This window comes from Oncorhynchus gorbuscha, linkage group LG03 (assembly GCF_021184085.1).
Source record: "Oncorhynchus gorbuscha isolate QuinsamMale2020 ecotype Even-year linkage group LG03, OgorEven_v1.0, whole genome shotgun sequence".
NCBI classification, from domain to species: domain Eukaryota; kingdom Metazoa; phylum Chordata; class Actinopteri; order Salmoniformes; family Salmonidae; genus Oncorhynchus; species Oncorhynchus gorbuscha.
Window position 1 is genome coordinate 62954484 of NC_060175.1, and position 18051 is coordinate 62972534.

The 18051-nt window shown below is 39.9% G+C and overlaps 1 pseudogene; it reads left to right on the top strand.

Moving 5' to 3' along the window:
* The first annotated feature begins 382 nt into the window (after positions 1–382).
* On the top strand, positions 383–12577 carry LOC124017360 (annotated as a pseudogene).
* Positions 12578–18051: the final 5474 nt, after the last annotated feature.

Sequence of the window (18051 nt, forward strand, 5' to 3'; positions counted from 1 at the left end):
AGCATCTTCCATAGTGAACAATAGTAGAAGACAGGAAAGGGGAGACCCCTCTCGGACAATTAGAGCCATACAAGATTGCCACTGAAAGGACAACAACCTTCCTAAGGAGGGCTGGTTCCGACAGAGAAATGGCGAATGAAGGCATAACGTAACATTAATACATTCATGATTCCCCAAACGGGCGTTGGTTCGTGTGCAAAGTATATGATTACTGTGAGAATAGTTTAAAAAAATGAATCAACGATAAGTGCCTTTTCCTCTCGCTTCCCCCCTTCATTTTGTTGTGTAAGAAGCCGCCATTGTTGTGTTAGTCCGCTAGGAACCTTCGCTCATGTATTAAGTGTGTATGTGTCACGAGCATTGTTGTAAGAATCGGACCAAAATGCAGGTTGGTTTGGGTTCATCATCTTTATTACGTGGACCGGCAAAACACAATAAAGAACAAAACGAATGTGAAGCTATGCAGTGCTCAAGGCAACTATACACAAACAAGATCTCACAACAAACAGGTGGGAAAAGCTGCCTAAATATGATCCCCAATCAGACACAACGATAGACAGCTGCCTCTGATTGGGAACCATACCAAGCCAACCTAGAAAAAAAGAAACTAGAATGCCCACCCTAGTCACACCCCGACCTAACCGAAATAGAGAATAAAGGATGTCTAAGGTCAGGGCGTGACAGTACCCCCCCCCCAAAAGGTGCGGACTCTGGCCGCAAAACCTGACTTTATAGGGGAGGGTCCGGGTGGGCATCTGGCCTCGGTGGCGACTCTGGTGCGGGGATCATCGCCAGAAGCTCCGGCCCGGATATCGTCGCCGGAGGAACCGTCGCTGGAGTCTCCGGACTGTGAACCGTCGCTGGAGTCGCCGGACTGTGGATCGTCGCTGGAGTCGCCGGACTGTGAACCGTCGCTGGAGTCACCGGACTGTGAACAGTCGCTGGAGGCTCCGGACTGTGAACCGTCGCTGGAGGCTCCGGACTGTGAACCGTCGCTGGAGGCTCCGGAATGTGAACCGTCGCTGGAGGCTTCGGACTGTGAACCGTCGCTGGAGGCCTGGTGAGTGGAGCTGGCACAGGGTGTACCAGGCTGGAGAGACACACTGGAGGCCGGGAGCGTGGAACCGGCACATGATGTACTGGGCTGGGGAGACGCACAGCTGGCCTGGAGAGTGGAGCCGGCACAGGACGTACCGGGCTGGGGAGATGCACAGGAAGTCTGGAGTTTAGAGCTGTCACAAAGTATCCTGGACAGATGACAATCTTCGCACGGCAAGTGCGGGGAGCTGGCACAGGACGCACTGGGCTGTGGAGGCGCACTGGAGACACGGTGCGTAGAACCGGCACAGGACGTACTGGGCCGTGGAGACACACTGGAGGTCTGGCACAAAATGTCCTGGACAGATGACAACCTTTGCACGGCAAGTGCGGGGAGCTGGCACAGGATGTACCGGGCTATGGAGGCACACTGGAGACACGGTGCGTAGAACCAGCACAGGACGTACTGGGCCGTGGAGGCGCACTGGAGGTCTGGAGCGTAAAGCTGGCACAACGTGTCCTGGACAGATGACAACCTTCGCACGGCAAGAGTGGGGAGTTGGCACAGAACGTACCGGGCTGTGGAGGCGCACTGGAGACACGGTGGTTGAAGTGTACCTATGATGAAAATTACAGGCCTCTCTCATCTTTTTAAGTGGGAGAACTTGCACAATTGGTGGCTGACTAAATACTTTTTTGCCCCACTGTATATTTGATTTAGGTCAACCACTTGCATGTTGCAAAGGACTGTTTTTATTTGGAACTAGTAAGAACCCTTCTTTTTGTGAGAACCCGATTCATGTGAATGTATACAAGTTTAATATTCTTCATATAGTCACTGTGATAGTACATGTCCATTTCTGTTTTTTTTTCTATTAATTGCCAGGGGAATCCTATTTTGAAAATGAAATCTTTATTTTTATATTGTACGTGTAAGAGTGCCGACTTTTATTTAATTCAAGAAACTCATCCGTGTTCCACAGATACTGCGTTTTGGAAGTGTCAATGGGGAATGATATTTGGTACTAAATCGGTCAGCAGGTGTCACTATTTTAAAAGGCAACCTTAAGGGTCATATATTGAGTCATGAAGCAGATAATACAGGGAGATGCTATACTATTGGTAGATGTCAACCACATTCAATTCATTGTTGTAAATACTTATGCTTCCAATAACAAGTCAAGTAACTGTATTTTATTTAGAGACTTTGAGAGGAAAATAAGTAAAATGATGTCTAAATTTCCATTGGCCAAAGTAATATGGGGTGGAGATTTTAATAATGGTATTACATGATAATCTAGATAGATGGCCTCCTAAGGATAGCAATTATGTTTGTGAGATAAGGAATACATGTCTAATTTGAGGTGATCTAGATATTTGGAGACATAAGAACTGAGATAAGATTATGTTTACATGAAGTACCAAAGATTGACTATAATGACCTCATCCTTGATGATAGTTTTCTTATGTTTGTTGATTTTTATAAAGCTTTTAACACTGTAGAACATGAGTTTATGTTCAAAGTAATACGTTTTTTGGGGGTTTGGTGACTTTACATTTTTAAAGCAGTCCAAACATTATATAGTGATTGTATTAGCTCTGTAAAATTAGCTCACGGGACATCAAATATTTTATATTTGCCGTGGCATTAGGCAGGGCTGCCCAATTAGTCCATTTTATTTTTATTATGGCTCTTCATATCAAGAAAGGGAATTTTCAAGGTGTTTCAGCACTTGGAAATGAATTTAAACTATGTCAACTGATGATACCACTATATTTTTAAGAAACAGGAACGAGGTTTCTAAAGCAGTTTACTGTATTGAAGATTTTTCCTTAGTTTCCTGTTTGAAAATTAATATCACTAAATCAGTCTTATTTCTACTCAAGGATTGTGTTTTACAGGAAGTATATGGTATCCCAATTAAAGATACGGTTACTTATCTATGCAAGGCCGAAAAACAAAGGATTGAATTAAATTAAACTTGAATTGAATTAAACTTTAACCCCATTGAATTAAACTTTAACCCCATTATTGAGAAAATAAAGAAGAAATTGAACCTCTGGTTGCTGAGAGATATTTTGTTATACGGTCGGGTTTTATTGTCCAAAGCTGAAGGGCTATCCAGATCGGTGTATGTCACGTTATCACTTGAATTATCCCCTAAAATTGTAAAGGACTTAGATAAGATTATTTATAATTTTATTTGGAGGAACAAGCCTCACTATCTACAAAAATATATTCTTACTAATACCCAAGAACAAGGTCTTGAGGTTTCAGATTTCACTACTCTAAGTAATACTTTTAAAATAAATTGGATTCTGAAGTATGTTAAGAACCAGAACAGCATTTGGAATGTCTTCCCTAAGTATTTATTTGACTCGGTTGGTGGTTAAGAATTTTTGCTTCAATGTCATTTTGATGTTGATAAAATCCCAGTAAAGTTGGCCAAATTCCAAAAGCAGGCAATGTTAGCTTGGATGTTAGCGTATAAACACACATTTCCCCTCACAGATACTTTTTATGGAACAACAAAGATTTAAACATTTTCGTAACTGGTTTGAGAATAACATTATTTTGGTTGGTCAGTTATTGAATGAGGATGGATATCTAATTTCTTGATAAATTTAAAATTCCAATAACCCCGAAAGAATATGGAATTGTTTTTGATGAAATTTCAAGTGGGTTGTATCTCTTTTAAATGCCTTTGTGGTTGATGTAAGTAACATAGATTTACATGAAAATATATTAATTGGCAATATTAACATCAAAGATAAATGTAGTAATAAACAGATTAAGAATATTGTTTGTGATACTACAATTCCCCCAGTAAGATTATTTTGGTCAAATATCTATGGTGATATACAATGGGGGAAAGCATGGAAAATTGCTAACAAATATTGTTTCAGTAACAAGGTAAATTAAGTTTAATTTAAATTGTTACATATAATTTATCCTGTGAAACATGTTTTGGAAAGATTCAATCTGTATATTGACTTAAATGTGATTTCTATGGAATGGAAAAGGAGACTATTTTGCATTTGTTTTTTGCCTGTATTTATAGTATACTTTTTTGGGGTTGACATACAGAATTTTGTTGAAAAAAATTGGACCGGTTGTACTATTGAATGGTTTTGATATAATGATTTATTTCAGAAATTCTGACATAGATAAAGATGTAGTATATTTAATTCAACTGCTAATAATACTATGTAAATGTCATATTCACAAATGAAAATGGTCTAATTCAAAACCTACATTTTTTCACTTTATAAATGAATTTAAACAATATGGCACTACTTTAACTAAAATGAAAAACAAAAACGGCAATTAAAACTTGTTGTATTAATAATGAATATGATTTGTTTGTTAGGATTCCTGGCAATGTAAATAGTTTGTATGTATGCAAGTTTGTATGTGACTATTCCTCTCATGTTTGATGATATTTCTGTATATACATTAAAAAAAAAACAATCTGACAGACATAAAGCTGGAACCCTTCCAGCCATGGCCCCCTCCATTTCGCTGATTCCAAAAACCCATGACCCGGAAGTACTTAGATATTTGTGCTTGTTTGGTGGGGTTATTACTAGATATCACAGCTGCAAAGTCATAAACCCCGCCTATTTGTTTTGTACAATTATCTTAATAAAATCCCTTAACCACAGTGCTAGCCTTATGCCTAACCTAAATTAAGACCAATAAGTAAGTTTTGTTGTAATACATTTTTATGATATTGCCAATTGTAACTTCGTGACTATTGTAACTAGCTAGTGGAAAATGCTTTACATCAATATGGTTACCCTATCACATGCGGTAACGTTAGTTGACTGCAGTGGTTTCCTTGCAGAATCCTGATATTTGTGAGTGATCATGGCTGCTACTACTTCAGCCGCGGTTACAGAATCTCCTGGGCTAGAGACTCAACGCAAATAAATCGAGTCTGCTTCAGGAACATGAACTCTGTGCAGGGGATACTTGGTGAGACTCTTGCCGCCCTCTGCTCTGAACTGACACCCACACTGAGTGATGTAGTTACTATAGCTAGCTACCACGACAACAACAAATGACAGCGATGAGTCCTTGACTGTATTTGCCGTTGCTTAATTACATATCATAATCAGCATAAATACCATTATCAATAGATAAGGACAATTTTTAGTGGCAAATTCAAAGAATAAACATTGGCTGGAGTGTTGTCATTCCTCTTGCCTAGGATCTCAGCGCTGATGTTTGGCGAATGACGTTTGATCACTGCGTTATCGTTTAAGGGATATTATTCTGGAAAAGCTTACATTTTGATATTAATATAACTGTTAACATCACGTTTCAGTTGGGGGACATCTTGTCAAATGATATGACGATTCACATCACGTCCCAGTTGGGGAACATCTTGTCAAAGTTTTGGCTTTAACAAGCAAGCTAACATTAACTAGCGTTAGCTACACTGACAGCTTGCTAGCCCGCCAGAGTTCGCTAGCTACAGGACAGGAATCTTTTCGGTTTAGCTTGACATTTTTGGTATTCAGTTTTTTTCCTTAAGTGTGTATTTATTGTGTGTTCTAATATTTTTGACTGCATAGCTAATGTTAGCTCGCTAAACCAAATTAGCTAGCTGGCTGCTACTTTAGTTTTTACCAGTAAAGTTTCGTTTTGTTAGTGTCACACCCAGATTAGGAAATTATATCGTATCTAACCATTGTGGTTATAAATTTCAGGATGTCAGTTGAAGTGGGAATGAATGAAATTCAATGTATGTACAGTTTTGTCCTAACAAACTCAATTAAAAAGGAAACTAGAAATTTGGCTGTAATTTGCCAAAGCCTAGCTGCCCAAATAAAAGATCCATTGTTGCAATTGTGGTTATGCCATTATATTATTGTATCAGTAAATTCACCAAATACCCCAATCGTAGAAAACGTTACTGATCAAATACTAGCCTAGGGAAATGTGATGTTGAGGTGTTGTAGGGATGCAAAATATAAGCCATATAAAGCCTCCCCAATTGAGTTGTTCTTAACCAACACATTCAGGTACCGGGTGGAAAGGCGATGGTATGAGCAGTGGAAGGAGTATGTGGTGACAGGAGACCAGAACTCCTCATATTTCCCTGGACAGATCGACAACACAGAGCTGTTTGAGGGTAAGTGTCACATCACAAAGATAACCTGTAACAACAGAAGACTTATTATTCAATGTTTAGTTCACAGAGACGCAGATAACTTGCATACCCTATGGTCATATCACATAGACTGATTGCCTGACAACTAGGGTTGGGAATTGCCATGAACCTTAAGATACGATATTATCACAATACTTAGGTGCAGATACGATATGTATTGCCATTCTCACAGTTCTACAGTACCAGTCAAAAGTTTGGACACACCTACTGAATCAAGTGTTTTTCTTTATTTCTACTACATTGTAAAATAATAGAAGACAAACTACGAAATAGCACATATGGAATCATGTAGTAACCAAAAAAAAAAATGTTCAACAAATCAAAATCTATTTGATATTCTTCAAAGTTGCACACTCTTGGCATTCTCTCAACCAGCTTAGTGAGGTACTCACCTGGAATGCATTTCAATTAACATGTAATAAGAGACATGCGTGGGCCAAGAAACACAATGGACATTAGACTGGTGGAAATCTGTGTTTTTGGTCTGATGAGTCCAAATTTGAGATTGTTGGTTCCAACCGACATTTCTTTGTGAGACACGTGGGAACTGATCTCCGTATATGTGGTTCCTACTGTGAAGCATGGAGGTATGATGGTGTGGGGTGCTTTGCTGGTGACACTGTCAGTGATTTATTTAGAATTCAAGGCACACTTAACCAGTATGGCTCCCATAGCATTTTGAAGCGATATCCCATCTGGTCTGTGCTTAGTGGCACTATAATTTGTTTTTCAACAGGGCAATGACCCAACACACCTCCAGGCTGTGTAAGGCCTATTTAACCAAGAAGGAGAGTGATGGAGTACTGCATTAGATGACCTGGCCTCCACAATCATCCAACCTCAACCCAATTGAGATGGTTTGGGATGAGTTGGACCGCAGAGTGAAGGAAAAGCAGCCAAGAATTGCTCAGCATATGTGGGAACACCTTCAAGATTGTTGGAAAAGCATTCCAGGTGAAGCTGGTGGAGAGAATGCTAAGAGTGTGCAAAGCTGTCATCAAGGCAAATGGTGGCTACTTTGAAGAACCTCAAAAACAAAAATATTTTACACTTTTTTGGGGGTTACTACATGATTCCATATGTGTTATTTCATAGTTTGTCTTCACTATTATTCTACAATGTAGAAAATTGTAAAAATAAAGAAAAACCATTGAATGAGTAGGTGTCCAAACTTTTGACTGGTACTGTATATGTTTTGCGATTCAATACTATGATTTTATTGTGATTCCATCGTCAGAACATTTTATATATATATATATATATATATATATATATATATAAAATGTTCTGACGATGGAATCACAATAAAATCATAGTATTGAATCGCAAAACGTATACATATATATTATATATATATTATATATGAGAACAAGCTTTGAAGGAAATAGTTTTGGTACAGCCAACTAGCACAAATATAATGTTGGGAACCTTTTAGATTTTCTCCCCCCCCCAACATCATTAAAATTATGCATGTGCATCAATGTGGCAGAAGGCTGTGCATTGTTATGATTCTGAACAGTCAGATAGCAAGCAACAATGACAAGAAGCTTCCATATGGGGATTCGTAGGTGGCCTGTTTCAGCTAGTTGTGTCTTGTTTTCACTTAGTTCATGCTAATACGGCTAAAATTATTTAGCTAGCTAACCAACAACTGTAATAATGTATTTGAGACAAGTGCTTATTGTGAAAATGCATTTGTTGTCAAAAATCCTTTGGAGTTGCCCCGTTGTTCACACATCCAGTTGGTTTTTAAACAACATCTGTAGCACTGACTGTACATTCACATCTGTCTACAAACTACTATGTGAACGTGGACCTGACTAGTGTAGTTGTATGTCCTACAGACCCTCATTCAATGGACAATGTTGTGTCTATGAAAAGACAACTGCCGTTGAAGTGTTTCATTTGTATTTGGCAGTTAATTGAATGTGATTGCTTCGTCCATTTCAGGTGGTGGATATATATATATATATACACACACACACATATAGTTTGCACACCCACCCATCATAGCTACTATTGCACCTTTTCGATGTGTTTCTACTTACGGATGTGATCTGCACGGCTAAAATGTGCGGTCACAACATTTTCCATGTTGCTATGGAGACACAGGAAGATTTCCACAGGATAGACCTCAACCTTGACTGCTGGGTAGATCCACCACCTTCAGATACGATTCAGAAGGTGATGATGAAGCAGTTTGATGTGGTCGAGGGAGCAGAGACCCGGCTGTGGATGAAGAGCTCAGACACCTACTGTGAGAGGCTGCGGAACGTTCACGTCAATGTCCTCGACTCCAGCCTAAGCTCTGGCATGGTATGTCTGCTCTCTCTCTCTGACCCTCATCCCACCCTACACCTACCTTCTTGCATCCCTCTGCTGCTTCCTGAGATACAGTGATAGTGTGTTTAAATGGCAGCTGTGTTGTAACATGTCCTGTCTGCATTGCAGACGGTGATCATGGAGATGAGGAATGAAGATTACCTAGCATTTTGCAGCTCCAGACCGCTGATCATGTGGGGGTTCCTTTTTAATTTAGTACACATTCTCTACACACTGATATTTTTTTTCTATCTACCAAAATTAGTGTTGCTAATGTAGTGTAATGTTTGTGCTAAACGTGATTCCCATATGTGTGACTACAAAGGAGAGAGTACTGTAAATTACCTTTTGTGTTATTGTAGGCCAGCCAGGAGTCTGCCAGGAGTCTGTGGCCTGCACTATTGTAAAGTGACTGTTCCACTGGATCTCATAAGGTGAATGCACCAATTTGTAAGTCGCTCTGGATAAGAGCGTCTGCTAAATGACTTAAATGTAAATGTAAATGTGGCCTCACCAACCTAGGAAACGCATGTTTCATGAACTCTGCCCTGCAGGTACAGTGCTGTGAGAAAGTATTTGCCCCCTTTCTAATTTTCTCTACTTTTGCATATTTTTGATATTGAATGTTATCAGATCTTCAACCAAAACCTAATGATAGATTTTGTATTATTATTTATTTATTTATTCTTAATTTAACTAGGCAAGTCAGTTAAGAACAAATTCTTACTTACAATGGCGGCCTACCACAGCCAAACCCGGACGATGCTGGGCCAATTGTGTGCGCCCTATGGGACTCCCAATCACGGCCGGATGTGATACAGCCTGGATTTGAACCAGGGACTGTAGAAAAGGGAGTAAAGGGAACCTGAGTGAACAAGTAACACAACAATTACATACTTATTTTATTTCATAAACAAAGTTATGCAACACCCAATGACCCTTACACTCAATAATTGGTTGTACCACCTTTCGCTGCAATGTATCCAATCAAACTCTTCCTGTAGTTGTTTATCAGTCTCTCGGGTCGCTGTGGAGGAATTTTGGCCAACACTCCATGGAGAAAAAATATAAACGCAACATATAAAGTTGGTTCTTGAGCTGAAATAATAGATCACAGAAATTTGACATATGCACAAAAAGCTTATTTCTTTCAATTTGTGCACAAATTTGTTTATATCGCTATGAGTATATTTACTTTGCGAAAATAATAAATCCACCTGACAGGTTTGGCATATCAAGAAGCTGATGAAACAGCATGATCATTACACAGGAACAATAAAAGTCCACTCTAAAATGTGCAGTTTTGTCACACAACACAAAGCCACAGATGTCTCAAGTTTTTGGGGGGGGGTGCAATTGGCATGCTGACTGCAGGAATGTGAGGGATCTGGACTAGTATGGACTGTCATTCATGAGTACCCTATGTTTCTCTCCCTGCTTTGTACAGTGTCTCAGTAACACCCCTCCACTGACTGAGTACCTCCTGCAGAGTGCCTATCTGGAGGAGCTCAACTTCACCAACCCTCTGGGCATGAAGGGGGAGATAGCAGAGGCCTATGCTGATGTCATCAAACAGATGTGGTCAGGGAGGCACTACTCTGTAGTTCCCCGGCTCTTCAAGGTAGTTATCTGTGTGAAGTGTGAAACTCTGTACAGAATTTTATAATGGATTAAAAATGCTCGTCAGTCAGTCATGCTTAAGTATTGACCATGCATACCTTGAGAGAACCTTATTTTTTATTATTACCAGACCAAGGTTGGCCACTTTGCCTCTCAGTTTCTTGGCTACCAGCAGCATGACTCCCAGGAGCTGCTCTCCTTCCTGCTGGATGGGCTTCATGAGGATCACAACCGGGTCAAGAACAAGGAGTACATTGAGCTGAGGGATGCCGATGGTAGGCCTGACCAGGTAACAACCTGTAGTAGAAAGAGTATGCGGAGAAGAATTGTAAAATACCACCATTGCTCTCCAAGCTGAAGTAAACCTAAGGTACATTTGCATTTCATTTTTCCTCACACTCACCCTTTAACAACTTTCAGGAAGTGGCAGAGGAAGCGTGGCATAACTACCGGCGACGTAACAACTCTGTGATTGTTGACACCTTCCACGGGCTGTTCAAGTCCACCCTGGTTTGCCCCGAGTGCCGCAAAGTGTCGGTCACCTTTGACCCCTTCTGCTACCACAGTGTGCCCCTGCCTGTTAGCAAGGACCGGGTGATGGAGGTCTTCTTCGTTTCTCTGGATCCTGTGGCCAAACCTGTTCAGGTACAAGATTAATCTTCCTATAGTTGGCCCTACATCATGCTTTTTATAGGTAATCATTTGTATTGGTTTATTTGTATTCTTTCCCACCAGCATCGCTTGGTTGTACCCAAACCTGGAAAAGTGTTTGACCTGTGCTCCGCTCTCTCGGAAATGACCAACGTCTCCGTTAATCAAGTGAGACAACTTTTTAAAGCCTCTGTGCTAGAGCATGCTGTGGAAAAGCTATTGTCATTCATCTCATGAAATATTGAGGTGATACCGAACTGTGCCTCTTATTTCAGATGGTTGTGACTGATGTGTTCAACCACCGCTTCTATAAGATCTACCATGCTGATGAGTCTCTAAGCTGCATCCTGGACCTGTCCATAGCCAAATGTTGAGCTTGCTAGCTAATGTTAGCATATTCACTAGCTAGCTAAGGACACTGCACTAACTTGTGGAAACTAGGTAATCCATTGATTTAATTATAATGTCAATACTAGCTTCAGTGGTTAGCTAGCTTTGGGGAAGTATATAGTGTTGGGTGCATTTGCGTCTGTGCACTTAGCTAGCTACCATCCCATAGCCTACATTGCATATGAAGTGTGACTGGCACATCCGTGAATGTACGGAAAAATGCTCTCTTAAAAAATAATTGTTTTCCTTTCTAACGTGGATTTATGCTCACGTTATTTGTAAGTCATTTTTTTGGCCACTGACAAGCGTTACGATGCTTCTGAGACTCAATACACATTGGTTGCTACCAGGTCAGCACGCAGCAGGTACTGCTTTTGTTCTGGTAAGAGAAGGAACGGCCTCCTACTGTGATAAGTACCTATCGGCAGTGAGATCTCGGGGGTTTCATGCGTTATGTTAAGTAGCTGTGATTTGTGTGCAATTGTCTTCTGTCTTGTGTTGCATATGTTTGCTGCAGGTACTGCCCAATATGTAAGAAACACCAACTGGCCACTAAGAAACTGGACCTGTGGTCACTGCCTGAGGTTCTCATCATCCACCTGAAACGCTTCTTCTACACCAAGTACTCCAGGGAGAAGTTGGATATCATCGTTGACTTTCCTCTCAGTTTGGTTATATCATGTCTCTCTTTTACTGTAATATAAAACATTCTGTACATATTTACATTTAAGTGGGAAGGATGTCAGTGTGACTATTACTCTTCCACACCTCCACTCAATCCACTACAGAGTTATTAGTACACTTTTTCACAGGTGCTATCTTCATCCAACCAGTTTCTCTTTATTGCAGACACTTCGACTTCTCAGGTTGTCTGCTGAGGAAGACTGGTACAAATGGAGAGCCACCCAGCCGATATGATCTAATAGCAGTTTCCAACCACTACGGCGGACTCCGAGATGGACATTGTGAGATTTTGATTTTGTATGTCATACTTTGTCATATGTCTTCAATTTTGTTAAACACATTTTTCTGCTCTCTCGACAGACACCAGCTATGCCCGGAACAAAGACAATGGAATTACTTCGATGACAACAAGGTGACGTATGCAAGGGAGGAACAAATTGTGGTAAGTTTAGCTGCTGAAAAGTTTAGAATTCCTTCTTAAAATGTTTTCTCGCAATGTCCTCATGATCTTCCCTCCCTTGCCTCTACCCTTCCAGACTAATGCTGCCTACCTCCTGTTCTACCACCGACAAGACAAGATTAGTCAGCCCACCTTACACCCCCCCCCCCTCGGACAGCCTGCGAATGTCACTTCCCACAAACATGATGGGATGGAGAGAGCCACTTACTGTGTCAACATGGAAACAGACTGAAGCAGATTTTTTTTTTGTAATCTTTTTTTTCTCCGAGTTGATGGGGCTTTGATTTTATATTTATTTTTTATTTTCTATTCCAAAAAACTTGAACCTTCTGCGTCTCCTCTGCATTGAACAAGTTGTGAGAAGCGGAGGCTAGATTCTCAGGCTGATGCAGAAGCGTGAGGAATGCAATTTATGCTTCTTCTACATTTTTGTTAATGATCTAGTAAATCTGGAGAGACCAATGTAATAGAAGAATGTTGAATGATGATATCTGGTATTGTCTGGTATACAGATTATCTGGTATACAGATCTGATATCTGCTTAACCACAGACTAAGGTATGGAGTATCTGGCTATGCTGATGCATAATGGACCTCTTAGTGTTTAGACATAAGCGATTATAATTTAGTTGGTTCAATCAAGACCTATGAATTGTGAATATCTGTGCACCACTATTCATCTCTGCTATGATGCATTGCTGCAAACGTTACCTCAAACTTGATTACTGCTGTTGAGCTCAATTCGAGGAATATTTCCTTGAGGCTCTTTGAATAGAATTGAATACATTTTGCTTTAGAAGGTAAATCACAACATCTGAGGCTAACGACACGGATAAACTAATTCAGTTTACTCCTGATTTAAAAATGAGATTACATTCCCCTGTTACTCAATATTCTTTATATCAGGGACTGCATTAACAAAGAGAAACATTGCAATGTGATTTATTTACACTACATGGCCCAAAGTATGCTCGTCAAACAACGTATTCCAAAATCATGGACATTAATATGATGTTTGGTCCCCCATTTTCTGTTATAACTGCATCCACTCTTCTGGGAAGGCTTTCCTCTAGATGTTGGCGCATTGCTGTGTGGACTTGCTTCCATTAAGCCACGAGCATTAGTGAGGATGGGCACTGATGTTATGCTATTAGGCCTGGCTCGCAGTTGGTATTGCAATTCATCAAAGGTATTCGACGGTTTGAGGTCAGGGCTCTGTGCAGGCCAGTCTAGTTCTTCCACACTGATCTCAACCAACCATTTCTGTATGGACCTTGCTTTGTGCACGGGGACATTACCATGCTGAAACAGGAAAGGGCCTTCCCCAAACTGTTGTCACAAAGTTGGAAGCACAGAATCGTCTAGGATGTCACTGTAGCATTAAGATATCCCTTCACTGGAACTAAGGGGCCTAGCCCTAACAATGAAAAACAGTCCCAGACCATTATTCCTCCTCCACCAAACTTTACAGTTGGCACTATGCATTTGACCAGGTAGCGTTCTCCTGACATCCGCCAAACCCAGATTTGTCCGTCGGACTGCCAGTTGGCGTGATTCTTTACTCCAGAGAATGTGTTTCCACTAGCCCAGAGTTGTCTACTCCAGCCGAAGCTTGGCATTGCGCATGGTGATCTAAGGCTTGTGTGCGGCTGCTTGGCCACGGAAACCCATTTCATCATGCTCCCGACTAACAGTTCTTGTGCTGATGTTGCTTCCAGAGGTAGTTTGGAACTCGGGAGTGAGTGTTGAAACGGAGGACAGACAATGTTTACGCTCTACTTGCTTGAACACTTGATGGTCCCGTTCTGTGAGCTTGTGTGGCCTACCACTTCACGGCTGATCTGTTTTTGCTCCTAGACAATTTCCGCTTCACAATAACAGCACTTACAGTTGACCGGGGCAGCTCTAGCAGGGCAGAAATTTGACAAACTGACTGGTTGAAAAGGTGGCATCCCATGACGGTGTCACGTTGAAAGTCGCAGAGCTTTTCAGTACAGACTACATTCTACACCTATATATAATAATAATAATATATATAATAATAATATATGCCATTTAGCAGACGCTTTTATCCAAAGCGACTTACAGTCATGTGTGCATACATTCTACGTATGGGTGGTTCCGGGAATCGAACCCACTACCCTGGCGTTACAAGCGCCATGCTCTACCAACTGAGCTACAGAAGGACCAGCAATGGGTGTGGCTGAAATAGCTGAATATACTAATTTGAAGGGGTGTCCACACACTTTTAGCCATGTAGTGTAGAACAAAGGTAAACAAAAGAACTGTAGTATTCGAAACAAACATTTTTAATACAGTTGCAGGTGCCATGGAATAGCTTTGTATATTTTCTCTTGTGATCCATTTTTTAAATTATCAGAGCAGGTATTTGTTTTTACTTTCACTTACAAATACACATTGGGCATCTCAGCACTTCTGCAGATCCTCTGTTTCTGGTTAGGATTATCTTTCCACTATCAAGAATGATTTTGATCATCTCTGGTGCAGGACATTAACAGATGCATATTCTTGGGATTTAAAAGGAATTTGTACTCTTATCTTAGTAAAAGCATATAGCTACACATTTACAATTTAGGTATCACAGTTGTATTATAGTCTGTGCAATTTCTTAATGAAGAGTAATGAGAAATACAGCATAGTGCTTTCTGGATAGAGCTCTTAAATAATTTTTAAAGCCCAACTGTACAGTATTTTTGTATTGTAATAAATGTATTCTTTGATCTGGATCAGATGCAGGGGATTGGCAGATTTATTTACTTTACTTAATAGATGGAATCTTTATTGTATAATATTTTGTAATTAATAAATTCAGATTCTGATGACAATAGTCATGAGATAGATTTTTCAGTTTTACATGACAGCCTGGCTCTCCTGATATCTTTTTAACAAATTATCAGGATTCATAAACCCTTGATCTAAGGTGGCTGTGAGAGCTGGTTAACTCTAGCCCTTCTCTAGAGATGTACTGCAGTTTAGATTGGGCTCTGGCCATACTCTGATTCCCAAGGCCTGCTTCGTTTGGGTTCTTTATTTCCCTGATATAGTAATATACAGTATATAGGAACATAACTGTCTGTCCTTCCACAGGTTTCCTATCTTCAAATTGTCACATTGGTACAGTATGTTAAAGCACAATATTGTATAGAAAACACCTTTTGGTTTCTACTGTAAACAGTGAGCTAACATGCATGAGGTTAATACCAACCTGTCTAAACAATTATCTTGCTCACCAACACCTGTTTGATCTGAAATTGCTGTTCACAATTTAGCAGCCATTTTGTACAAGGGAGTGACTGGAATGTTATATTTTAGTGTTAACACATGATTGGTGATACTGCTGTAAATGTCTGGGCTTTTAGTGGGAACAGAGGAAGAACTCTCCAAGGTGGCTTTTAGTGGGAACAGAGGAAGAACTCTCCAAGGTGGCTTTGTGCTTTTTCTGAACTATCTGGAATAGACGACAGGTTGCCATAACAAACAAATTCATCCCAAACTACTTAACATCCAGTATGATACACAGGGAGCCTAACTCAGATATTTTTCCACTAATTGATCTTTTGCCAATAATTGGGCAAACTATCAGAATTGAGCTGCCCGTCTAAACTCAGCCTAACATCCACATTTACGATGTTATAGTGTACTGAATATTGTACCAACTTTATAGGAGGAACTTTATATTAGGTAAAGTTCATATTTATACACAAATGAAAATTGGCATTTCACACTTGCATTGTCTTCCTTTCAGTTCAATGTGGCGTTGACTTAATTGAAGTTGCTGCTTTCCAATGAGTATGTGAAATAAGATAAATCAATGATGTGTCTGATTCATTCTTATACAGTGTATAATGTGGATAACACATTGTACTTCTGCCTCAGGATGACATGGATAAACATCCAATTATGATATACTTGTACATGTGTGCATAAAGTGGGAAGTAGTTTGTGGAGATGTGGCGCCACAAATCATTTCACATAATTTCCACATTTTTTTAAAGCTCTCTCCCCAGCTAGCACAGAATGCTTCTGTAACGTTTCATAAAGGTTCTCCTTTGGTTCTTAGAAAAATAACTTTAACAGAACATTCTGGGAACATTGTGGGAAAGTTGTTTTTCTAAGAACCAAAGGAGAACCTTTAGGGAATGTTGCTATTTTCAAACGCATTGTTCTGAAAACGTTCAAATAACTTCATAAAAGTTATAATTTTTACGTAATTTCACCCTGTGGTTCCCGTTTGGTTGTTGGAAGAAAAAATATATGTGAACATTCTGGGAAGGTTGCATATCTATGGGCCATATTGGATCAAACTGTTGAAAGAGGAGATGAAGTGTGAGTGCACATCATTTTGTAAATAGCTAACTAGTTTTTTATTCCCCACTTATTTACATGACAGTCATGTGACACCTTGGTCACCATAGCAAATGTTGACATTTGGGGAAATGGCTGCCAGGCGGTTTAGCTTGTTTCAAGAAATGCTAATATGACTATTTCTACAGGTAAGGAGTCAGAAACATACTAAAACTGTTTATACTGTATGAACATGTGAGGGGGTAGCATAGTTATTGTTGAACATGTTGTGTATGCAGAATATTGTTTCGTTTTATGCCGAAGTAAGCTTAGCTAGTATGTTCTCTAATTGCATTGGCTGCTAGCTAGGTCTGTCCATTAACTATTTTAAAAACTTGTTTGCATGGAGAGTGACAAATGAGGTCTGATAACCCTCTTGCTATGTCATAAGTTGATTGGCAATAGATTTGATTTGTTGAATGAGTAGGCTACTTGGCTAGTACCTGACGATGTTAGGTAGTAGAGGTTTAAAATTAATTTTCAATGGGATGTCACATTATTTCCACTGAAATACATTAGTAATTAATTCATTTTGGGGAGGTATTTTATTAGGATCCCCATTATCTGTTGCTAAAGCAGCATATACTCTTACAGGGGTCCACACAAAATATGAAACATGACATAATACAGAACATTAATAGAAAAGAACAGCACTACATAAAGGCACGTGGCCTACATATCAATACATACACACAAACTATCTAGGCCAAATAGGGGAGAGGTGTTATGCTGTGAGGTGTTGCTTAATCTGTTTTTGGAAACCAGGTGTGCTGTTCATTTGAGCAGTATGAGATGGAACGGAGCTCCATGCAATAATGGCTCTATATAATACTGTACGCTTTCTTGAATTTGTTCTGGATATGATTTTGGGACTGTGAAAAGACCCCTGGTGGCATGTCTGATGCTTTAAGTGTGTGTGTCAGAGCTGTGTGTAAGTTTGTCTATACAAACAATTTGGTATTTTCAACACATGAATATTTCTAATAAAAAAGAAGTGATGCAGTCAGTCTTTCCTCAACTCTTAGCCAAGAGAAACTGGCATGCATAGTATTTATCAGCCCTCTGATTACAATGAAGAGTAAGATGTTCTGCTCTGTTCTGGGCAAGCTGCAGCTTAACTAGGTCTTTCCTTGCAGCACTCGACCACATGACTGGACAATAATCAAGATAAGACAAAACTAGAGTATGCAGGACTTGCTTTTTGGAATGTGGTGTCAAAAAAGCAGATCATCTCTTTATTACAGACAGACCTCTCCCCATCTTTACAACCATTGAATATATATGTTTTGACCATGACAGTTTACAATCTAAGTTAACGCCAAGTAATTTAGTCTTCTCAACT